The sequence below is a fragment of the Ovis aries genome, chromosome 2 (genome assembly GCF_016772045.2).
Source record: "Ovis aries strain OAR_USU_Benz2616 breed Rambouillet chromosome 2, ARS-UI_Ramb_v3.0, whole genome shotgun sequence".
In the NCBI taxonomy this organism is placed as follows: domain Eukaryota; kingdom Metazoa; phylum Chordata; class Mammalia; order Artiodactyla; family Bovidae; genus Ovis; species Ovis aries.
In genome coordinates, this window is record NC_056055.1 from 67,618,111 (window position 1) to 67,643,362 (window position 25,252).

Consider the following 25,252-nt stretch of genomic DNA (forward strand, 5'->3'; position numbering starts at 1 on the left):
GGTGATATCTTATAGTTGTTTTGAATTACATTTTTGATGATAATCGATGTTGAACACTTCATGGTGTTCACGGCCATTTTGGCCTGATGGTCATTCTGATGTTCTCTTTGGAAAAATGACTATTTAGTTCTTGTGCCCAATTTTTAAATAAAATAGTTTTATTGTTTGTTATTAAGTTGTGTTGGTTCTTTATATATTTTGGATATTAACCCTTACCCAATATATGATTTGCAAAAATTTTCTTCTATTCTAAAGACTGCCTGTTCATTTTGTTAATAGTGTCTTTGCTATGCAAAGTTTTGCTTTTGATGTGGTCCCACTTGTTAATTTTTGCTTTTGATGTTTATGCTTTTGGTGTTATGTTAAAAAAAATTCTCATCAAGAACAGCATTGATGAGATTCTTCCCTATATTTTCTTCCTGGAGTTATATGATATTTGGTCTTACGTTTATATTTTTGATCCGTTTTCAGTTAATTTTTGTGAGTTATATTAGGGGTTCAATTTCATTGTTCTGCATATGTTTCTCCAGTTTTTCTAATACCATTTGTTCGAGACCCTATCCTTTCCCCACTGGGTATCCTTGGCTCCCTTGTTGAACATTATGTGACCATACAGGCCAAGATTAAATTCTGAGCTCTTTATTCTGTTCCATGGGTCTCTCTGGCTACTGTAGTGTCAGTGCATCTTATACTGTTTTATCATTAAGACTTTGCAGTGTGGTGTGTGGTTTTATTTTTTGTTTTTTTTCCCTCTCAGCATTGCTCTGGTTTTTCAAGGTCTTTGTGGTTCCACACAGTTTAGGATTGTCTCTTCTATGTCTGTGAAGAATGCCTTTGTTATTTTGATGGAGTTTGTGTTGGAGCTGTCTCTAGATGGCTTTGGCAGTATGGCTATTTTAACAATATTAATTCTGCTATCTGTGAACAGAGGTTCCATTTTTTATATATCCTCACCAGTATTTGTTATCGTTTGTCTTTTTGAGACTAGCCATTCCAGGATATGAGGCGATACTTCATTGTAGTTTTGACTTTCATTTTCCTGATTACTGATATTTGTGCACATTTTCATAAACCTGTTGGCCATTTGTATATCTTCATAAAAGCATTTATTTGGTTCTTCCATCCATTTTTAAAATCAGATTTCTAAAAATTCAATTATAGAGTTCCTTATTTATTTTGGTTATTAATCCCTTAAGATATGTGGTTTGCAAATATCTTCTCACATTCTGTATGTTGCTTTTTCATACTATTAATGGTTTCCTTTGCTCTACACAAGCTTTTCATTTTTATTATTTTAATTGAGATTATGTAAATTTAAGGTATAAAAAATGTTGAATTGGTACAATGGTAATCATATTACAATGCATAAGTTTAACATTAGCTAACACCTTTATTATATCACATAATTATCTTTTCTGTGGTGAGTATACTTAAGATCTAGTCTCCTATCAAGTTTGATATCTATAATATAATATTATCTTAATATAATTGTCTATAATCACTGTATTGTACATTAGATCTCCAGGACTTATTTATATATGAGTTTGTACACCTAAATAACATCTCTCCTTTTCCCTGACACCACCCTACTTCCACCCCCCAGCTTCTGGTAAGCATTATTCTATGCTGTTTTTTCAACTTTGGCTTTAAAATATATATAGGTTGGTGATGGACAGGGAGGCCTGGCGTGCTGCAATTCATGGGGTCGCAAAGAGTTGGACACGACTGAGCGACTGAACTGAACTGATAATTTTCTGTGCTGGGCTTATTTGCAGCATGCAGCATCTTCAGTTTTTAACTGTGGCACGCGGGATCTTTAGTTGAGGCATGCAGGATCTAATTCAACGACCAGGGATTGAGCCCTGACCCCCTGCATTGGGAGTTCAGAGTTAGCCACTGGACCACCAGGAAGTCCCTAGTTTAGCTTTTTTTTAGATTCCACATGCTAGTGATATATCATACAGTATTTGTATTTCTCTGACTTATTTCACTTAGCATAATTATGTGATTTTTTTTCTTTGATTCTATTATTGTGATGTATCTCATTGATTTTGTGCATGTTGAACCATCTTTGCATCCCGTGGATAAATCTGTCTTGATCATTGTGTATGATCCTTTTCATAAGCTACTGAATTCAGTTTGTTAGTATTTTGTTGAGACTGTTTGCATCTATATTCACCATGGATATTGGCCTGTAGTTTTCTGGTAGTGTCCTTTCCTGGCTTTAGTATTAGAATGAGGTTTACCTTGTTAACTGGGTTTGGGAGTATTTCCACCTCATTGATTTTTGTGGGGAGAGTTTGGAAGTATTAGGATTGGTTTTAAATGTTGGTAAGACATGCCAATGAAGCCATGTGGACCTGGGCTTTTCTTCATTGTGAGATTTTTGACTATTGATTGTCTCCTTGCTAGTAATCGGTCTGTTACATAGTTGTTAGTGGTTTTTTCCTTCCTGCGTTTTATTTATTTTTGCTTTAATCTCTATCATTTATTGCCTTCTGTTAACTTTGGGCTTAATTTGTGTTTTTCTAGCTCCTTAAGGTGTAGTTAGGTTGTTTGGGATCTTGTTTCTCCATGTGGATGTTTAGTGATATAATATTTTTCTCCTTGAACTGTTCTGGCTACATATGTAAGCTTTGTTTTTCCATGTTTATTTACCTCAAGATACTTATATATTTTCCCTTTAATTACTTTTTTGATTCATTTTTCGTTCAGGAAAAAGTTCTTTAACTTCCACAGATTCACACATCTTCCAGTTGTACTGTTGCTCGTGATATCTAGCTTTATATTTTTGTGATCAGAGAAGATACTTTGTATGGTTTCAGTCTTCCTGAATTTGCTAAGGCTTCTTTTGTGGCCTAAAATATGGTCTCTATCTTATAAAATGTCCCAAATGAGCTTGACGTGAATGTGTATTTTGCTGTCATCAGAATGTTCTATGTAAGTGTGCTAAGCTCATCAGTCTATAGTGCTGAAATTCACTATTTCATTATTGAGTCTCTGTCTGGATGATGTGTTTATTGTTGAAAGTGGGGTATTAAAGTCCCCAATTATTATTGTATTGCTGCTTATTTCTACTTTTAGCTCTGTTAATTTTTGCTTTATTGATATGGGTGCTCCTATGTTGGATACACACAATTTACAATTGTTAAATCTTCTTGATGAATTGGCACCTTTATCATCATACAGTGACCATCTTTCTCTCTTTCCTGTTTTTTAAAGCCTGTTTTGTCTAATAAAAGTATACCTAGCAACCTCTATTTTTGTTTGGGATGGTTACCATTTATTTGCAATATCTTTTTTTATCCCTTCATTCTCAGTTTATCTATGTCTTTAAGGTTAAAGTGAGTCTGTTGTTGGCAGAGTATCATTGGATCTTGTTTTTTATTTTTGTGTTTAGATGCATTCAGACATTTTATGTCTTTTGATCAGAGTTTAAACCATTTCCATTTCAAGTAAATATTGATAAAGAATTATTAATACTATTGTCATTTTGTTAATTGTTCACTTGCTATTTTGTAAATCCATTTTTTCTTAGTTACTTATTCTGCTTTTTAAAAAAATAATTTTGAAGTCTTTTGGTGTCAGTCTTCTTTTACTTCTTTATCACGTTCTTTTGTATAATTATTACGGGTTTTCCCCTCATTATCATGAAACTTGCATAGAATATCTTAAAATTATCCTATTTTCCTAATATCCTATTTTAAACTGATAAAACGTTTACTTGAATAGAGTTCCTAAAGTTTACAGTTTTATTTCTCCCCATCACATTTTCAGTCATTAATATTATGTATTTTTTGTATTGTATGTTGCTGCTGCTGCTGCTAAGTTGCTTCAGTAGTGTCAGACTCTGTGCGACCCGATAGACGGCAGCCCACCAGGCTCCCCCGTCCCTGGGATTCTCCAGGCAAGAACACTGGAGTGGGTTGCCATTTCCTTCTGCAATGCATGAAAGTGAAAAGTGAAAGTGGATTTGCTCAGCCGTGGGCAACTCTTCACGACCCCATGGACTGCAGCCCACCAGGCTCCTCCGTCCGTGGGATTTTCCAGGCAAAGGTACTGGAGTGCTGTGCCATCGCCTTCTCCTGTATATTGTATAGTATAGTAATTGCAAATTGTTGTAGCTGTGGTCATCTTTACATTTGTTTTTAGCTTTTAAATTATAGAGTAGTAAATGAATTATATACCACTATTACCATATTATAGAATCTAACTTTGACTATATATTTGCTATACCAGTGAGTTTTAGGCTGCTTTCTTAAATTTTTATGATGTTTATTTGTCAGTTTAACTTCCATTCAAAAAGTCCCTTTAGCTTTTCTTGTAAGACAGGTATAATGAGGATAATGTCCCTCAACTTTTATTTATTTGGGGAAGTCTTTATATCCCCTTCATTTCTGAAGGACAGTTTTACTCGGTATAGATTTTTGTTGTTGACAATTTTTTTCTTCAGTATTTTGAATATGTCATTCCGCTATCTCCTGGTCAGAAAAGCTTTTGTGGAGAAATAGTCTTATTGGGATTCCCTTGTATGTAACTTCTCTCTTCAAAATTCTTTCATTGTCTTTGATTTTTAAAAATTGAAGCATAGTTGCTTTAAACTTTAGGGTTGGTTTCAGTTGTACAGCATAGCAATTCAATATTTTAGCAGGTTATATTCCATTAAAAGTTATTACAGTTAATGGGCTAATTTTATTACAGATAATTTCCTGTGCTACACAGAAAATCCTTTTTGCTTATTATTTTATAAATAGCACTTTGTATCTATTTATCTCCTATGTGTAGTTTGTCCCTCCCCACTCTTTGGTAACCACAGTTTGTCTTCTCTGTCTGTGAGTCTGTTTTGTATATACATTCATTTGTGTTATTTTTTAGATACCACATATAAGGAATATCATATAGTACTTGTCTTTTTCTATATAATTTATTTCACTAAGCATACTCTCTAATTCCCTTCATGTTGCTACAAATGGCAGTACTTTCATTCTTTTTTATGGCATCTCTCTCTCTCTCTCTCTCTCTCTCTCTCTCTGGTAGCTCAGCTGGTGAAGAATCCTCCTGTAATGCAGCAGACCCTAGTTTGATTCATGGGTCAGGAAGATCCACTGGGGAAGGGATAGGCTACCCACTCCAGTATTCTCAGGCTTCCCCAGCTGGTAGATAATCTGCCTGCAATGAGGGAGACCTGGGTTTGATCCCTGGGTTGGGAAGATGCCCTGGAGAAGGGAAAGGCTACCCACTCCAGTATTCTGGCCTGGAGAATTCCATGGACTGTACAGTCCCTGAGGTCCCAATGTGTCAGACATGACTGAGCAACTTTCACTTTCACTATATATATAAAATCTCATACATCTTTTTAACCCAGTTGTATGTTGATAGGTCCTTGGGGTGCTTTCATAGCTTGGCTATTATAAATAATGCTTCTGTGAACATTGGGATGTATGCATTATTAGGGGAGGCATGTTTTTGATTTTCTGAAGATACACTCAGGATTGGAGTTGCTGGATCATATAGTAAATCAATTTTTGGTTTTCTGAGGAACCTCCGTACTGTTTTCTTTTTAATATTTTTTATTTTTTAATGAATTTATGTTTTTGATTGCACTGGGTCTTTGCTGCATGCAGGCTTTCTCTAGCTGTGGTGGGTGGGGGCTCCTCTTCGTTGTGGGGCACGGGCGTCTCATCATGGGGCCGTCTCTTGTTGTGAAGCACAGGCTCTTGGCACACAGGCTTCAGTTGCAGCATGCGGGCTCAGTAGTCGTGGTGCATGGTTTAGACGCTCTGTAGCATGTGGAACCTTCCTGGGCCGGGGATTGAACCTGTGTCCTCTGCCTTGGCACACGGATCCCTATCCCCTATAACACCAGGAAACTCCCATACTGTTTTCCATAGTGGCTGCTCCAATTTACATTCCCAGCAGTAGTGTTCAAGAGTTCCCTTTTCTTCACATCTCTGCCAACATTTGTTATTTTAGACTTTTTGATATAGTCATTCTAATAGATGTGAGATGACATCTTGTTGTTTTGAATGGCATTTCTCTAATAATTAGTGATGTTAAGCATCTTTTCATGTGCTTATTAGCCAGCTGTATGTCTTCCTTAGAAAACTGTCTATTCAGTTCTTCTGTTCATCTTTTGATTGGATTGATTTTTTTTGATACTGAGTTGTATGAGTTGTCTATCTCTATCTTGGATTAAAACCTTGTTAGTTACATTGTTTGGAAATACATCCCCTCATTTCTTAAGTTGTCTTTTCATCTTGCCATTTGTCTCCTTTGCTATGCAAAAACCTTTAAGTTCAATTCAGTCCTATTTGTTTATTTTTGCTTTTGTTTCTTTTGCTGTTGGGGGCGGGGGAATCCAAGAAAATATAGTTACGATTTATGTTGAAGAGTGTTTTATATTTGTTTTCTTCTAGGAGTTTTATGGTGTCATGTCTTATATTTTAGTCTTTCAAACCATTTTGAGTTTATTTTTGTATATGGTATGAAGGGATTTTCTAATTTCATTGTTTTACATGAAGTTGTCCAGTTTTCCTAATACTACTTGTTGAAGAGAGTATCTTTTTTTCATTGTATATTCTTGCCTCCATGATCATAGATTAATTGACTGTAGGTGGAGTGGATTTATTTTGGGGTTCTCTATTCTGTTCCATTGATCTATGAGTCTTTTCTGTGCCAGTACCATGCTGTTTGGATTACTGTAACTTTGTAGTATAGTCTGAAGTTTGGGAGGGTTATACCTCTAGCTTTATTTTTTTTTTTTCCTGCAGGATTGCTTTGGCAGTTTGGGGTCTTTTATGGGTCCATATGGAGGAGGCAATGGCACCCCACTCCAGTATTCTTGCCTGGAAAACCCCATGAATGGAGGGGCCTGGTAGGCTGCAGTCCATGGGGTCGCTAAGAGGCGGACATGACTGAGCGACTTCACTTTCACTTTTCATTTTCATGCATTGGAGAAGGAAATGGCAACCCACTCCAGTGTTCTTGCCTTGAGAATCCCAGGGATGGGGGAGCCTGGTGGGCTGCCGTCTATGGGGTCTCACAGAGTCGGACACGACTGAAGCGACTCAGCAGCAGCAGCATGGGTCCATATAAGTTTTTGGATTATTTGTTCTCGGTCAGTGAAAAGTGACATGGGTAATTTGATAGGGATTGCATTAAGTCTGTAGGTTGCTTTGGGTAGTATGGCCATTTTAAAAATATTAATTCTTCCCATCCAAGGATGTCAAATATATTTCCATTTTTTGAATCATTTGTACTTTTTTAAATTAATGTTTTATAGTTCTCAGTGTATAAGTATTTCACCTCCTTGGTCAGGAGTTTATTCCTAAGTATTTTATTTTGGGAGTTGCAATTTTGAAAGTATTGTTTTATTTGCTTTGTTGTTTATTTGTTTAACCTGGCTGAACTAATCTTGCTAAGTCTATTTCTCCACAGTGTGTAGCCTCTTATGTTCCTGTTCAGATTCTCTCTCTTTTTAAAATGTATATATTTGTTTGTTTTTGAATGTGCTGGGTCTTTGTTGCTACACAGGCTTTCCTCTAGTTGCAGTGAGGGCTGCTTGTCATTGAAGTGTGTTGGCTTCTCACTGCAGTGGCTTCTCGTGTTGTGGAGCATGTGCTCTAGGGTGTACAGGCGTCAGTAGTTGTGGTGCATGGGTTCAATAGTTGCAGTTCCTGGGCTGTAGAGCACAGGGTCAATAGTTGTACACAGGCTTAGTTGCTCTGCAGCATGTGGGATCTTCTGGACTAGGGGTCAAACATGTGTGTCCTGCATTGGCAGGTAAATTCTTTACTGCTGAGCCACCAGGGAAGCTTTGAAAGGTATTGTTTTTTACATGCCCTTTCTAATATTTCATTGTTAGTATAAAGAAATGCAGCCAATTTCTGTATATTAATCTTGTTTCCTGCTACTTTGCTGACTTCATTTATTGTATCAATTCTAGTATTTTTTGTGTGGAGTATTCATGGTTTTATATATATGGAATCACATCATCTGCATATAATGACATTTTTATGTCTTCCCTTCCAGTTTCAATACCTTCAATTTTCTTTCTTTATCTGATTGCTATGGCTAAGACTTTCAAGACTATGTTGAATAGAAGAGGTAAGAGTGGGCATCCTAGTCTTGTTCCAGATATAGAGGGAAAGCTTTCAGCCTCTCACTGTTGAGTATTATATTGGCTGTGGGTTTGTCATAAATGGCTTTTTACTATGTTGAGATATATCCCTTTTATACCCACTTTGGTAAGAATTTTTGTCCTGAATAGATACTGAATTTTGTCAAATGTTTTTTCTGCCTCTATTGAGATGACCATGTATTTTTGTCTTTTCTTTTGTTTATGTGGTGACTGACTGACTTTGAATATGTTGAACCATCCTTGTCAACTTTGGATGAATCCCATTTGGTTGTGGTGCATGATCTTTTTTATCTGTTGTTGGATTCAGTTTGCTAATATTTTGTTCAGATTGTACTTGCATTCATCAAAGATATTGGTCTATAGTTTTCTTTGTCTGGTTTTGGTATCAGGGTGATAGTGGCTTCATAAAATATCTTTTGGAGTGCTTCCTCCTCTTCAGTTTTTGGGAAGAGTTCGAGAAGGATTCTTTGTGTATTTGGTAGAAATCTCCTGTGAAGCTATCTGGGCCTGTTTTATTTGTGGGGAGTTTTAAAATTACAGATTCTATTTCACCTCTAATGATCCATCTATTCAAATTATCTGTTTCTTTTTGACTGAATTTTGGTGGGCTGTATGTTTCTAGAAACTTGTCTACTTCTATGTTGTCAAATTTGTGTTTTCCATAGTTTTTGTTTGTTTGTTTGTTTGTTTTTGGTTTGTTTTTTGGTAAAGAATTTTTATTGGCGTATAGCTGCTTTACAATGTTATGTTAGTTTCTGCTGTATAACAAAGTGAATCAGCTGTATGTTTACACATATCCCCTCTTTTTTGGATTTCCTTCCCATTTGGGTCACCATGAACATGTCAGCAAATTTGGAAAACTTAGCAGTGGTCACAGCACTGGAAAAGGTCAGTTTTTATTCCAATCCCTAAGAAAGGCAATGCCAAAGAATGCTCAAACTACCGCACAATTGCACTCATCTCACACTCTAGTAAAGTAATGCTCAAAATTCTCCAAGCCAGGCTTCAACAGTAAACGAACTGTGAACTTCAGATATTTAAGCTGGATTTAGAAAAGGCAGAGGAACCAGAGATCAAATTGCCAACATCCACTGGATCATCATAAAAGCAAGAGAGTTCCAGAAAAACATCTACTTCTGCTTTATTAACTATGCCAAAGCCTTTGACTGTGTGGATCACAATAAACTTTGGAAAATTCTGAAAGAGATGGGAATACCAGATCACCTTACCTGCCTCCTGAGAAATCTGTATGCAGGTCAAGAAGCAACAGTTAGAACTGGACATGAAACAACAGACTGGTTTCAGATCAGGAAAGGAGTATGTCAAGGCTGTATATTGTCACCCTGCTTATTTAACTTGTATGCAGAGTACATCATGAGAAATGCTGGGCTGGATGAAGCACAAGCTGAAATCAAGATTGCTGGGAGAAATATCAGTAACTTCAGATATGCAGATGACACTATCCTTATGGCAGAAAGCAAGGAACGAAAGAGCCTCTTGATGAAAGTGAGAGTGAAAAGTTGGCTTAAAACTCAGCATTCAGAAAACTAAGATCATGGCATCTGGTCCCATCACTTCATGGCAAATAGATGGGGAAACAATGAAACAGTGACAGACTTTATTTTTTTGGGCTCCAAAATCACTGCAGATGGTGACTGTAGCCATGAAATAAAAAGATGCTTGCTCTTTGGAAGAAAAGCTATGACTAACCTTGACAGCATATTAAAAAGCAGAGACATTACTTTGCCAACAAAGGTCTGTCTAGTCAAAGCTGTGGTTTTTCTAGTAGTCATGTATGGATGAGAGAGTTGGACTATAAAGAAAGCTGAGTGCCAAAGAACTGATGCTTTTGAACTATGGTGTTGGAGAAGACTCTTAAGAGTTCCTTGGACTGCAAGGAGATCCAACCAGTCCATCCTAAAGGAAATCAGTCCTGAATATTCATTGGAAGGACTGATGCTGAAGCCAAAACTCCAAAACTTTGGCCACCTAATGTGAAGAGCTGACTCATTGGAAAAGACCCTGATGCTGGGAAAGATTGAAGGCAGGAGGAGAAGGGGACAACAGAGGATGAGATGGTTGGATGGCATCACCGACTTAATGGACATGAGTTTAAGTAAGCTTGGTGAGTTGGTAATGGACAGGGAGGCCTGGTGTGCTCAGTCCATGGGGTCACAAAGAATTGGACATGACTGAGCAACTGAACTGAACATTCATTAGAGCTCCGTGTGCTATATATAATAGGTTCTCCTTAGTTATCTATTTTATACATAGGAGTGTATGTAAAAAAAGGAAGTTGCAGTTGTGTTCAATTCTTTGCGATCCCAGGGACTGTAGCCTGCCTGGCTTCTCTGTCCATAGAGTTCTTCAGGCAAAAGTACTGGAGTGGGTTGCAAACTAAATAATACATTTTAAAGTAGCCTATGGATCAAAGAAGATCTTTCCAATCCAGGAATTGAACCCAAGTCTCCTGCATTGCAGGCAGATTCTTTACCAACTGAGCCACTAGGGAACCCCAGTGTATATATGTCAGTCCCATTTATCCCAATTTATCCCATCCCCCTTTTTTTCTTTCCTCTTCATTCTTTTTTGTTTTGCCCCTCTGATTGATAATTTCAAATATCCTGTCTTCTAGGTCATTAATTCTCACCTACACGTAGTTGAGTGTGCTTTTTTTTTCAAGTTTAATAAAAAATATTTATTCCTGGTTGTGCTGGGTCTTTGTTGCTGCCAACAGGTGTTCTCTAGTTGTGGCAAGAAGCTCTCGTTGCAGTCCATGGGCTTCTCATTGCGGTGGCTCCTTTTGGTATAGTGAGCAGGCTCTAAGGTGCAGTGGGCTTCAGCAGCTGCAGCACGTGGGCTTGATAGTTGTGGCTCTTGGGCTCTAGAGCACAGACCTCAGTAACTGTGGGTTTAGTTGCCCCACAGCATGTGGAATCTTCCCAGGGATCAGACACATGTCGCCTGCCTGGAAGGTGGATTCTTAACCATTGGATCATCAGGGAAGTATGGTTGAGTCTGCTTTTGAAGCTGTCTATTTTCCAACTCTTGGATTTCAATTTTTATGGTTTCTATTTCTTTGTTGACCTTCTTTTGTTCATGCATTGTTTTCCCACTTTTCTTTAGTTGTCTGTGTGTTCCTGCAGTTCACTAAACTTCTTTTAAGAGTGTTACTTGGAGGACTTCCCTAGCAGGGGTGGTTAAGATTGTTTGCTTGCCACTGCAGGAAGCACAGGTTCTATCCCTGGCTGGGGAACTAAGATCCCACATGCTACGTGTGTGGCCAGATATTTTTTCTTAAATTAGTAAAATGAAAAATTTTTATGAAGAGTATTACTCTGAATTCTTTGTCTGACAGTTCACAGATCTCCATTTCTTTAGGGTCAGTTATTGGGGATTTATGAGTTTCTCTTCATGTTATGTTTCCCCGATTTTTCATGATCCTTGTTTCCTTACGTTGGTATCTGTGTATTTGAATAAGTGGTCTCCTCTTCCAGACTTAACAGGTTCATTTTGGCCCAGCAGTCAGCTGAGTTTCAGTAGCTGGACGTGTCTGCTAGTAACATCCTTTGGTAGGTGGGGAATTACTCTCTGGGGCTGCTCTTGGTTGGGGCTTGTGCCTGAACTCTGAAGTGGTATGAAGTGGCTGAGAACAGTTGGCTAGGACTGCTGGCTTGGCCCCCTACCCAACAGGCTGTAAAGGGGACTCTGCAGTTTCCTGATTTCTCTGGTCGTACTTACTATGTCGTTGGGACTGGGTACTATGCTCAGCCAGTAGATGGGACTGTGAATCAACTTCTATGCCCTGGCAGGACAGGGCCCAGGGTTTATACAGCTCATTGGGACCTAAATTAGGTAAGGCTGTTGTTTTGCTAAGAGTTCTTACTTTCGTGTCAGGTTCAAAGGGTTTGTTAACAAGATAAGGAGTAGACTCTCTAGCTTTCTTCTTGTTGATTTCTTGTTTCATACCATTTGTGTATGTGACTGCCCTGGTGGTTCAGACGGTAAAGCGTCTGTCTACAATGCGGGAGACCCAGGTTCGATCCCTGGGTTGGGAAGATCCCCTGGAGAAGGAAATGGCAATCCACTCCAGGACTATTGCCTGGAAAATCCCACGGACAGAGGAGCCTGGTAGGCTACAGCCCATGGGGTTGCAAAGAGTGGGACACGACTTCACTTTCACTTTCACCATTGTGTTCAGAAAAGATACTTGGTATGATTTCAGTCCTCTTAAATTTGCTGAAACTTGGTTTGTGTCTGTCACGTGATCTGTACTAGTGAATATTCCGGGTACACTTGAGAAAGTGTATTCTGCTCTTGTTAGATGGGATGTTCTGTATATGTCTGTTAGGTTTATTTGGTCTAGCATATGGCTCAAGTCCTCCTCATTGGTTCTCTTTCTTGGTTCATTTTTGGGTTATTTTTTGGCTGCACTGGGGCTTTCTCTAGTTGCAGTACATGAGCTTCTCAATGTGTTGGCTTCTCGTGTTGTGGAGTGTGGGCTCCAGGGCACAGTAGTTGTGCATGACTTTAGGTGCCCCCCAAAATATGGAATCTTCCTGGACTAGGAATTGAACCCTCATCTCCTGCATTGGCTGGTGGATTCTTAACCCCTGGACCACCCAGGAAGTCCTTGTTGGTTTTTTATATTTTTTGAGTGATCTATTCATTGCTAAAAGCGAGGGTATTGAAGTAGCCTACTATTGCTGTATTGTTACCTATTTCTTCCTTCAGATTGTTAAAATTTGCTTAATATATTTGTGTGCTCCCATTTCAGATGTATATATATATATTTTTTAAAAATACGTCATTTTGATGAATTCATCCCTTTATCATTGTATACTGACCTTTTTGTCTTTTTAAACTTTTGAATGAAAGTCTATTTTGTCTGATATAAATATAGTAATCCTTCTTTTTCTTGGTTTCCATTTGCATGGAATATCTTCATTCATTCCTATATACTTGGAACATATGCTGCTGCTGCTAAGTCGTTTCACTTGTGTCCGACTCTGTGCAACCTCATAGACGGCAGCCCACCAGGCTTCCCTGTCCCTGGGATCCTCCAGGCAAGAACACTGGAGTGGGTTGCCATTTCCTTCTCCTTGGAATGTATACGTGTCCTTAAAACTGAAGTGAGTAACTCTTGTCGGTGGTATATAGTTGGATCTTTCTTTTTTTTTTTTTGATCCACCTAGCCATATGTGTCTTTTGAGGTGAATTCAGTTTCACTTCTCTTTAGAATAATTATTAATATGTAAGGACTTAATAGTGGCATTTTATTGATTGCATTCTGGTTGCTTTGTATTTTTTTTTTCCTGCTGTTTCTGCCTGCCTTTGTAAGTTGCTGATTTTTTTATGATGGTATGCTTTGTTCCCCTCCCGACAAATCCTTTCTCCTATTGTGAATCTACTCTAGATTTTTGTTGTGTGGTTACTATGAGGCTTATATAACAGATCTTCTAGATAAAACAGCCATTTTCTAATGATAGCAATTTGTCTTTGATCACCTACAAAAATGATATACCCTTTTACTCTCTCCCTTTATATTTTTGATGTCACAGTTGCCTCGTTTTATATCATATATTCATTAACCAGTTATAGTATATTTTTGATACTCTTTAACTTATAGTTAAGCTGTTAACATTTTTATTTTTTTTTTAATTTTTCATTTTAGTTTTTTATTTTTTAAATTTTAAAATCTTTAATTCTTACATGCGTTCCCAAACATGAACCTCCCTCCCTACAACATCTCTCTGGGTCATCCCCATGCACCAGCCCCAAGCATGCTGCACCCTGCGTCAGACATAGACTGGCGATTCAATTCTTACATGATAGTATACATGTTAGAATTCCCATTCTCCCAAATCATCCCACCCTCTCCCTCTCCCTCTGAGTCCAAAAGTCCGTTATACACATCTGTGTCTTTTTTCCTGTCTTGCATACAGGGTTGTCATTGCCATCTTTCTAAATTCCATATATATATGTGTTAGTATACTGTATTGGTGTTTTTCTTTCTGGCTTACTTCACTCTGTATAATTGGCTCCAGTTTCATCCATCTCATCAGAACTGATTCAAATGAATTCTTTTTTATGGCTGAGTAATACTCCATTGTGTATATGTACCACAGCTTTCTTATCCATTCATCTGCTGATGGACATCTAGGTTGTTTCCATGTCCTGGCTATTATAAACAGTGCTGCGATGAACATTGGGGTACATGTGTCTCTTTCAATTCTGGTTTCCTCGGTGTGTATGCCCAGCAGTGGGATTGCTGGGTCATAAGGTAGTTCTATTTGCAATTTTTTAAGGAATCTCCACACTGTTCTCCATAGTGGCTGTACTAGTTTGCATTCCCACCAACAGTGTAGGAGGGTTCCCTTTTCTCCACACCCTCTCCAGCATTTATTGCTTGCAGATTTTTGGATCGCAGCCATTCTGACTGGTGTGAAGTGGTACCTCATTGTGGTTTTGATTTGCATTTCTCTAATAATGAGTGATGTTGAGCATCTTTTCATGTGTTTGTTAGCCATCCGTATGTCTTCTTTGGAGAAATGTCTATTTAGTTCTTTGGCCCATTTTTTGATTGGGTCATTTATTTTTCTGGAATTGAGCTGCAGAAGTTGCTTGTATATTTTTGAGATTAATTGTTTGTCAGTTGCTTCATTTGCTATTATTTTCTCCCATTCAGAAGGCTGTCTTTTCACCTTGCTTATATTTTCCTTTGTTGTGCAGAAGCTTTTAATTTTCATTAGATCCCATTTATCTTTGCTTTTATTTCCAGAATTCTGGGAGGTGGATCATAGAGGATCCTGCTGTGATTTATGTCTGAGAGTGTTTTGCCTATGTTCTCCTCTAGGAGTTTTATAGTTTCTGATCTTACATTTAGATCTTTAATCCATTTTGAGTTTATTTTTGTGTGCGGTGTTAGAAAGTGATCTAGTTTCATTCTTTTACAAGTGGTTGACCAGTTTTCCCAGCACCACTTGTTAAAGAGATTGTCTTTACTCCATTGTATATTCTTGCCTCCTTTGTCAAAGATAAGGTGTCCATAGGTGTGTGGATTTATCTCTGGGCTTTCTATTTTGTTCCATTGATCTATATGTCTGTCTTTGTGCCAGTACCATACTGTCTTGATGACTGTGGCTTTGTAGTAGAGCCTGAAGTCAGGCAAGTTGATTCCTCCAGTTCCATTCTTCTTTCTCAAGATTGCTTTGGCTATTCGAGGTTTTTTGTATTTCCATACAAATCTTGAAATTATTTGTTCTAGTTCTGTGAAAAATGTGGCTGGTAGCTTGATAGGGATTGCATTGAATTTGTAAATTGCTTTGGGTAGTATACTCATTTTTACTATATTGATTTTTCCGATCCATGAACATGGTGTATTTCTCCATCTATTAGTGTCCTCTTTGATTTCTTTCATCAGTGTTTTATAGTTTTCTATATATAGGTCTTTAGTTTCTTTAGGTAGATATATTCCTAAGTATTTTATTCTTTTCGTTGCAATGGTGAATGGAATTGTTTCCTTACTTCTTTTTCTGCTTTCTCATTATTCGTGTATAGGAATGCAAGGGATTTCTGTGTGTTGATTTTATATCCTGCAACTTTACTATATTCATTGATTAGCTCTAGTAATTTTCTGGTGGAGTCTTTAGGGTTTTCCATGTAGAGGATCATGTCATCTGCAAACAGTGAGAGCTTTACTTCTTCTTTTCCAATTTGGATTCCTTTTATTTCTTTTTCTGCTCTGATTGCTGTGGCCAAAACTTCCAGAACTATGTTGAATAATAGCGGTGAAAGTGGACACCCTTGTCTTGTTCCTGACTTTAGGGGAAATGCTTTCCATTTTTCACCATTGAGGATAATGTTTGCTGTGGGTTTGTCATATATAGCTTTTATTATGTTGAGGTATGTTCCTTCTATTCCTGCTTTCTGGAGAGTTTTTATCATAAATGGATGTTGAATTTTGTCAAAGGCCTTCTCTGCATCTATTGAGATAATCATATGGTTTTTATTTTTCAATTTGTTAATGTGGTGAATTACATTGATTGATTTGCAGATATTGACGAATCCTTGCATCCCTGGGATAAAGCCCCCTTGGTCATGGAATATGATCTTTTTAATGTGTTGTTGGATTCTGATTGCTAGAATTTTGTTGAGGATTTTTGCATCTATGTTCATCAGTGATATTGGCCTGTAGTTTTCTTTTTTTGTGGCATCTTTGTCAGGTTTTGGTATTAGGGTGATGGTGGCCTCATAGAATGAGTTTGGAAGTTTACCTTCCTCTGCAATTTTCTGGAAGAGTTTGAGGAGGATAGGTGTTAGCTCTTTTCGAAATTTTTGGTAGAATTCAGCTGTGAAGCTGTCTGGACCTGGGCTTTTGTTTGCTGGAAGATTTCTGATTACAGTTTCAATTTCCGTGCTTGTGATGGGTCTGTTAAGATTTTCTATTTCTTCCTGGTTCAGTTTTGGAAAATTGTACTTTTCTAAGAATTTGTCCATTTCTTCCACGTTGTCCATTTTATTGGCATACAACTGCTCATAGTAGTCTCATGATCCTTTGTATTTCTGTGTTGTCTGTTGTGATCTCTCCATTTTCATTTCTAATTTTATTGATTTGATTTTTCTCTCTTTGCTTCTTGATGAGTCTGGCTAATGGTTTGTCAATTTTATTTATCCTTTCAAAGAACCAGCTTTTGGCTTTGTTGATTTTTGCTATGGTCTCTTTTGTTTCTTTTGCATTTATTTCTGCCCTAATTTTTAAGATTTCTTTCCTTCAACTAACTCTGGGGTTCTCCATTTCTTCCTTTTCTAGTTGCTTTAGCTGTAAAGTTAGGTTATTTATTTGACTTTTTTCTTGTTTCTTGAGGTATGCCTGTATTGCTATGAACTTTCCTCTTAGCACTGCTTTTATAGTGTCCCACAGGTTTTGGGTTGTTGTGTTTTCATTTTCATTAGTTTCTATGCATATTTTGATTTCTTCTGTGATTTCTTCTGTGATTTGTTGGTTATTCAGAAGTGTGTTGTTCAACCTCCATATGTTGGAATTTTTAATAGTTTTTCTCCTGTAATTGAGATCTAATCTTAATGCATTATGGTCAGAAAAGATGCTTGGAATGATTTCGATTTTTTGAATTTATCAAGTTTAGATTTATGGCCCAGGATGTGATCTATCCTGGAGAAGGCTCCATGAGCACTTGAAAAAAAGGTGAAATTCATTGTTTTGGGGTGAAATGTCCTATAGATATCAATTAGGTCTAACTGATCTAATGTATCATTTAAAGTTTGCATTTCTTTGTTAATTTTCTGTTTAGTTGATCTGTCCATAGATGTGAGTGGGGTATTAAAGTCTCCCACTATTATTGTGTTATTGTTGATTTCCCCTTTCATACTTGTTAGCATTTGTCTTACATAGTGCGGTGCTCCTATATTGGGTGCATATATATTTATAATTGTTATATCTTCTTCTTGGATTGTTCCTTTGATCATTATGTAGTTGCCTTCTTTGTCTCTTTTCACAGCCTTTGTTTTAAAGTCTATTTTATCGGATATGAGTATTGCCACTCCTGCTTTCTTTTGGTCTCTATTTGCGTGGTATATCTTTTTCCAGCCCTTCACTTTCACTCTGTATGTGTCCCTTGTTTTGAGGTGGGTCTCTTGTAAGCAGCATATAGAGGGGTCTTGTTTTGTATCCATTCGGCCAGTCTTTGTCTTTTTGGTTGGGGCGTTCAACCCATTTACGTTTAAGGTAATTATTGATAAGTATGATCCCGTTACCATTTACTTTATTGTTTTGGGTTCGGGTTTATATACCCTTTTCGTGTTTCCTGTCTAGAGAATATCCTTTAGAATTTGTTGGAGAGCTGGTTTGGTGGTGCTGAATTCTCTCAGCTTTTGCTTGTCTGTAAAGCTTTTGATTTCTCCTTCATATTTGAATGAGATCCTTGCTGGGTACAGTAATCTGGGCTGTAGGTTATGGTCTTTCATCACTTTAAGTATGTCTTGCCATTCCCTCCTGGCCTGAAGAGTTTCTATTGAAAGATCAGCTATTATCCTTATGGGAATCCCCTTGTGTGTTATTTGTTGTTTTTCCCTTGCTGCTTTTAATATTTGTTCTTTGTGTTTGATCTTTGTTAATTTGATTAATATGTGTCTTGGGGTGTTTCGCCTTGGGTTTATCCTATTTGGAACTCTCTGTGTTTCTTGGACTTGGGTGATTATTTCCTTCCCCATTTTAGGGAAGTTTTCAACTATGATCTCCTCAAGGATTTTCTCATGATCTTTCTTTCTGTCTTTTTCTTCTGGGACCCCTATAATTCGAATGTTCGAGCATTTCATATTGTCCTGGAGGTCTCTGAGATTGTCCTCATTTCTTTTAAGTTGTTTTTCTTGTTTCCTCTCTGATTCATTTATTTCTACCATTCTATCTTCTATTTCACTAATCCTATCTTCTGCCTCCGTTATTCTACTATTTGTTGCCTCCAGAGTGTTTCTGATCTCATTTATTGCGTTATTTGTTATATTTTGACTCTTTTTTATTTCTTCTAGGTCCTTGTTAAACCTTCCTTGCATCTTCTCAATCCTTGTCTCTAGGCTATTTATCTGTGATTCCATTTTGATTTCAAGATTTTGGATCATTTTCACTATCAATATTCGGAATTCCTTCTCCGGTAGATTCCCTACTTCCTCCTCTTTTGTTTGGTTTGGTGGGCAACTCTCCTGTTCCTTTACCTGCTGAGTATTCCTCTGTCTCTTCATCTTGGTTATATTGCTGCGTTTGGGGTGGCCTTCTTATATTCTGGTAATTTGTGGAGTTCTCTTTATTATGGAGCTTCGTCACTTTGGGTGGGGTTCTATCAGTGGCTTGTCAAGGTTTCCTGGTTAGGGAGGCTTGTGTTGGAGTTTTGGTGGGTGGAGCTGGGTTTCTTCTCTCTGGAGTGCAGTGGAGTGACCCGTAATGGGTTACGAGACATCAAAGGTTTGGGGATAATTTTGAGCTGCCTGTATATTGAAGCTCAGGGGAGTGTTCCTGTGTTGCTGGAGAATTTGCTTGGTATGTCTTGTTTTGGAACTTGTTGGCCCTTGGGTGGAGCTTGGTTTCGGTGTAGGTATGAAGGCATTTGATGGGCTCCTATTGCTTAATGTTCCCTGAATTCAAGAGTTCTCTAATGTTTTCAGGCTTTGGATTTAAGCCTCCTGCTTCTGGTTTTCAGTTTTATTTTTACAGTAGCCTCTAGACTTCTCCATCTATACAGCACCGATGATAAAACATCTAGGTTAAAGATGAAAAGTTTCTCCACATTGAGGGACACTCAGAGAGGTTCACTGAGTTACAAGGAGAAGAGAAGATGGAGGGGGTAGTTAGAGGTAACTGGAATGAGATGCGGTGAGATCAAAAGAGAAGAGAGCAAGCTAGCCAGTAGTCACTTCCTTATGTGCGCTCTATAGTCTGGACTGCTCAGAGGTATTTACAGAGTTATACGGGGAAGAGGAGAGGGAGGAAGTAGACAGAGGTGACCAGGAGGATCAGAGAGAGGAATGAGTAGGAGAGAGACAAATCCTGCCAGTAACCAGTTCCTTAGGTGTTCTCCACTGTCTGGAACACACAGAGATTCACAGAGTTGGATAGAGTAGAGATGGGGGAGAAAAGAGACAGAGGCCACCTGGTGGAGAAAAAGGAGAGTCCAGAGGAGGAGAGAGTGATCAAGCCAGTAATCTCGCTCTCAGGTAAACTGGGGTAGTGAAGTTTGAGTTTTTAAATGTACAAAATTGACAACAAAAACCTAAGAGCAAAGATTAAAAATCAGTTTTTGAAGACAATGGTCTGCTTTTCTGGTTGCCTGATGTCCTCTGCCAGCCTACAGAAGTTGTTTTGTGGAGTTTGCTCGGCGTTGAAATGTTCTTTTGAGGAATTTGTGAGGGAGAAAGTGGTCTTCCCGTCCTATTCCTCCGCCATCTTTTCCTCTCCTGTCAACATTTTAATTTAAATGGTTCATCATCCTATTATAGAATTAGATTTTTCTAAATCTATATAGTCACCTGTACCAATGTATTATCTTTTTTATTTTAATGTTACTGATTACTGTAGTCATTTCATTTCAGTCTGAAGAACTCCTATAGCATTTCCTGCACAGCAGGTCTAGCAGTAACTCTCTCAGCTTTTGTTTGTATGAGAAAATCTATTTCTCCTTCATATCTAAGGAATAACTTTGCCAAATAGAGGATTTTTGACTGGCATTTTTTCTTTCAACACTTTGAATATATTATTTAATTCTCTCCTGGCTTGTGAAATTTCTGCTGAGAGATTTGTTGACAGCCTAATGGGGACTTCTTTGTGCATTACTACTCTCCCTGCCCCGCCCCACCCCTGACTGCCATTAGGTTCTCTTTTGTTTTTGATAGTTTCATTAAGATGTGTCTTGGAGAAAGTCTTTGGCGTTGAGGTAACAGGGTGATTTGTTAGCTTTATGAACTTGTGTGTTCCCAGGTTTCCGAGGTCTCAGCTACTATTTTTTAAGGAAGCTATCTATACACTCTTTACTCTCTTCTTCTGGAACCCCAGTTGTTCTGATTTATTTTGGACAGATTCCCATAGATTATGCAGGCTTTTTCCATGTGTACTATTTTTTTTTCTGTTTTGTATTATTTCAAATTTATTTATCCTCTAAGTCACTTATTCTGTCTTCCATGTGCTTTACTACAGATGCTCTCTACTGCATTTTGTGTCTTATTCACTAAATTATGCAACTCCACAATTTCTGTTTGGTTCCTTTTTAAACAGTTCTCTCTCTTTGGTAAAGAACTCATTTTGATCTTTTCTTTTTTTTTTTTTTGAGACTTTACTGAGTTGTCATTCTGAGATTTCTTGTAGCTCATTGAATTTCTTCAAATGAGCTATTTGAAATTCTTTATCAGCTAGATTATGATGTTTGTTCCTTTGAGCTTTGTTGTTTCAGAATGATTGATATCTTGGGGGATAAAACATTTATTTTATGTTCTTTGCTCTTTTCAGATTTGAAGTAGCAGACACCTACTCAAGTCTTTATTGGTTGCCTTCAGATGGGGTACTGTTCACTGGTGGTGTTATACCTGTGATTCCTCCGCTTTTGAATGGATAGACTTGCCCCACTCTTTTTGCTCCCTCTTGTGGCAGAATTCTTATGTTTCACCAGGCTGCCTGCAGAAAACCTGTTTCGTTTTCCAAGAAAAGGCACTGTAACTCTAGCTTGTTTTCTCACTAGCCCACAGACCCTTGTCTGCTTTTTCTGAGAGCAGTCCAATTACTGGACCTATTCTCATGGCCTCACTTGGGAGGATGCACAAGCATCTGACAACAGAGTAGATGGAGGCATAGGCTTAGCACTTAGGGTGTTGGGAACACCATGGACCCAGTGGGGAGACCTTCGGGTTGGGGTACTCCCAGAGCTTACAGGTGGACTTCATGCTGAAGTTCTGAAGCAGAAGGAGGAACTATGTCCCCTTGACATTCTTCTCGGTTTCTTAAACTTTGTCCTTACTCTCTGCAGTTATGGAGGTCCCACCTCAGAACTCTATTACTAGAGAGAAAAGGGTTTCTCCATCCATGTCCCACACAACTGAGATAGCTGAGCATGCATGGACCACTTTGCACCTCCATCATAGGAGAGGTCTCCATTATTGCCAGACAGTTATCCCTATATGGTATTGCTGTTGAGGGGGAAGGTTTGGCAGAGGTGCTTCTCCTCTCCATTATGTTCATATTTGTAACCTTCACGCTCCAGCTGTGGTTGTTTAGTTGCTAAGTCTTGTCCGACTCTTTGGGACCCCATGGATTGCAACCCTGTGCCAGGGTCCTCTGTCCTCCATTATCTCCCAGAGTTTGCTCAAATTCATGTCCATTGAGTCGCTGATGTTATCTAATCATCTCATCCTCTGCCACCCCCTTATCCTTTTGCCTTTGATCTTTCCCAGCATCAGGGTATTTTCCAGTGAGTTGGCTCTTCGCATCAGGTAGCCAAAGTATTGGAGCTTCAGCATCAGTCCTTCCACTGAACATTCAGGGTTGATTTCATTTAGGATTGACTGGTTTGATCTACTTACAGTCCAAGGGACTCTCAAGAGTCTTCTGCAGTACCACAATTGGAAAGCATCAATTCCTCAGTGTTCAGCTTTCTTTATGGTCCAACTCACATTTGTACACGACTTCCCTGGTGGTTCAGATGGTAAAGCGTCTGCCTACAATGTGGGAGATCTGGGATCAATCCCTGGGTCGGGAAGATCCTCTGGAGAAGGAAATGGTAACTCACAACAGTACCCTTGCCTGGAAAATCCCATGGATGGAGGAGCGTGGTATACTACAGTCCATGGGGTCACAAAGAGTTGGACATGACTGAGCGACTTCACATTCAAAGATACGGAAAAACCACATCTTTGACTGTACAGACCTTTGTTGGCAAAGTGATGTCTCTGCTTTTTAATACATTGTCTAATTTTGTCATAGCTTTTCTTTCACGGAGCAAGCATCTTTAACTTCATGGCTGCCGTCACCATCAACAGTGAGTTTGGAGCCCAGGATAATAAAATCAGTCACTGCTTCCACTTTTTCCCCTTCTGTTTGCCATGAAGTGATAGGACCAGATGCCATAATTTTAGTTTTCTTTTTTCATATTGAGTTTTAAGCCAGCTTTTTCACCCTTCTCCCTCACCTTCATCAAGAGGCTCTTTAGTTCCTCTTTACTTTCTGCCATTAGCGTGATATGATCTGTGTATGTGAGGTTGTTGGTATTTCTCCTTGCAGTCTTTATTTCAGGTTGTGATTCATCCAGACTGGCATTTCACATGATATGATGTACTCTGCATATAACTTAAGCAGGGTAACAATATACATCCTTGTTATACTCTTTTCCCAATTTTGAACCAGTCTGTTGTTCCATGTCTGGTTCTATTGCTTCTTGATGTGCATACAGGTTTCTCAGGAGACAGGTAAGGTGGTCTGGTATTCCCATCTTTCTTAGGAATTTTCCACAGTTTGTTGTGAACCACACAGTAAAGGCTTTACCATGGTCAATGAAGGAGAAATAGATGTTTTTGTGGAATTCCCTTGCTTTTTCTATGATCCAGCAGATGTTGGCAATTTGATCTCTGGTTCCTTTCCTTTTCTAAATCCATCTTGTACATCTGGAAGTTCTTGGTTCACATACTGTTGAAGCCTAGCTTGAAGGATTTTAAGCATAACTTTGCTAGCATGTGAAATGAGTGCAATTGTACAGTAGTTTGAACATTCTTTGGAATTTCCCTTCTTTGGGATTGGAATGAAAATGGACCTTTTCCAATCCTGTGGCCACTGCTGAGTTTTCCAGATTTTTCTGGCCTATTGAGTGCAGCACTTTTTAAGCAGCATCTTTTAGGATTTTAAATAGGTCAGCTGGAATTCCATCACCTCCACTAGCATTGTTCATAGTAATGTTTGTAAGGCCCACATCACACTCCAGCATGTCTGGCTGTGGTTATTCAGGTCATTAAGAGTTTTTTTGTATAGATCCTCTGTGTATACTTACAACCTCTTTTTAATATTTTATTCTTCTCTTTGATTTGGTCCTTACCATTTCTGTTCTTTATCGTATGCATTCTTGCATGAAATGTTCCCTTGATATCTCCAGTTTTCTTGAAGAGATCTCTAGTCTTTCCCATTCTATTATTCTCTATTTCTTTGCATTGTTCACTTAAGGAGGCCTTCTTATTTCTCCTTGCTCTTCTCTGGAACTCAGAATTCAGCTGGTTATATCTTTCCCTTTCTCCCTTACCTCTCACTTCTCTTCTTTCCCCTATTTGTACAGTGTCCTCAGACAACCACCTTGCCTTCTTGCATTTCTTTGGGATGGTTTTGGTCACTGCCTCCTGTACAATGTTACAAACTTCTGTCCATAGTTCTTCAGGCACTCTGTCTACCAGATTTAATCCCTTGAATCTATTCATCATCTCCATTGTATAACCATAAGGGATCTGATTTAGGTCATACTTGAATGGCCTAGTGGTTTTCCCTACCTCAATTTAAACCTGAATTTTGCAATAAGGAGCTCATGATCTGAGCCACAATCAGCTCCAGGTCTTGTTTTTCCTGAAAATATAGAGCTTTCCATCTTTGGCTGCAAAGAACATCATCTGATTTTGTTATTGACCATCTGGTGATGTCTGTGTGTAGAGTCATCTCTTGGGTTGTTGGAAAAGAGTGTTTGCTATGACCAGCATGTTCTCTTGACAAATCTCTATTAGCCTTTTCCCTACTTCATTTTGTACTCCTATGCCAACCTGCCTGTCATTCCAGGTATTTCTTGACTTATTACTTTTGTAATCCAATCCCCTATGATGAGAAGGACATCTTTATTTTTGTGTTAGTTCTAGAAGATCTTGTAGGTCTTCATAGAACAACTCAAGTTCAGCTGCTTCAGCATCAGTGGTTGGAGCATAGACTTGGTTTACTGTGATGTTGAATGGTTTTCCTTGGAGATGAACCAAGATCATTCTGTTGTTTTGAGGTTGCACCCAAGTACTGTATTTTGGATTCTTTTGTTGGCTATGAGGGCTACTCCATTTCTTCTAAGGGATTTTTGCCCACAGGAGTAGATATAATGGTTATCTGAATTAAATTCACCCAGTCCTGTCCATTTAAGTTCACTGATTCCTAAGATTTTGATGTTCAGTCTTCCCATTTCCTGCTTGACCACATGCAATTCCTTGATTCATGGACCAAACATTTCAGGTTCCTATGCAGTGTTGTTCTTTACAGCATTGGACTTTACTTTCACCACCAGATACATCCACAACTGGGCATCATTTTTGCTTTGGCCCAACCACTTCATTCTTTCTGGAGCTATTAGTAATTGCCCTCCATTCTTCCCCAGTCTCATATTAGACACCGTGGGGCTCATCTTCCAGTGTCATATCTTTCTGCTTTTTCATATGGTTCATGGGGTTCTTGCAGCAAGAATACTGGAGTGGTTTGCCATTTCCTCCTCCAGGGGGCCATGTTTTGTCAGAACTCTTCACTATGACCTGTCCATCTTTGGTGGCCCTGCAGGGCATGGCCCATAGATTCATTGAGTTGTGCAAGCCCCTTCGCCATGAGAAGGCTGTGAT

The 25,252-nt window shown here is 38.5% G+C and overlaps 1 long non-coding RNA gene across 2 annotated transcripts in view; it reads left to right on the forward strand.

The window, feature by feature from the left end:
* The window catches only part of LOC105607911 (uncharacterized), a 156,181-nt gene that overhangs the window by 76,910 nt on the left and 54,019 nt on the right, over window positions 1-25,252 (forward strand). Inside the window, exon 4 of one of the 2 annotated variants that reach the window (XR_009599229.1) lies at window positions 3,830-4,056. The exons of the other annotated variant lie outside the window; for it this stretch is intronic. This is a non-coding gene — a long non-coding RNA (uncharacterized LOC105607911). The remainder of the gene's footprint in view (window positions 1-3,829; window positions 4,057-25,252) is intronic. 2 annotated transcript variants of the gene reach the window in all.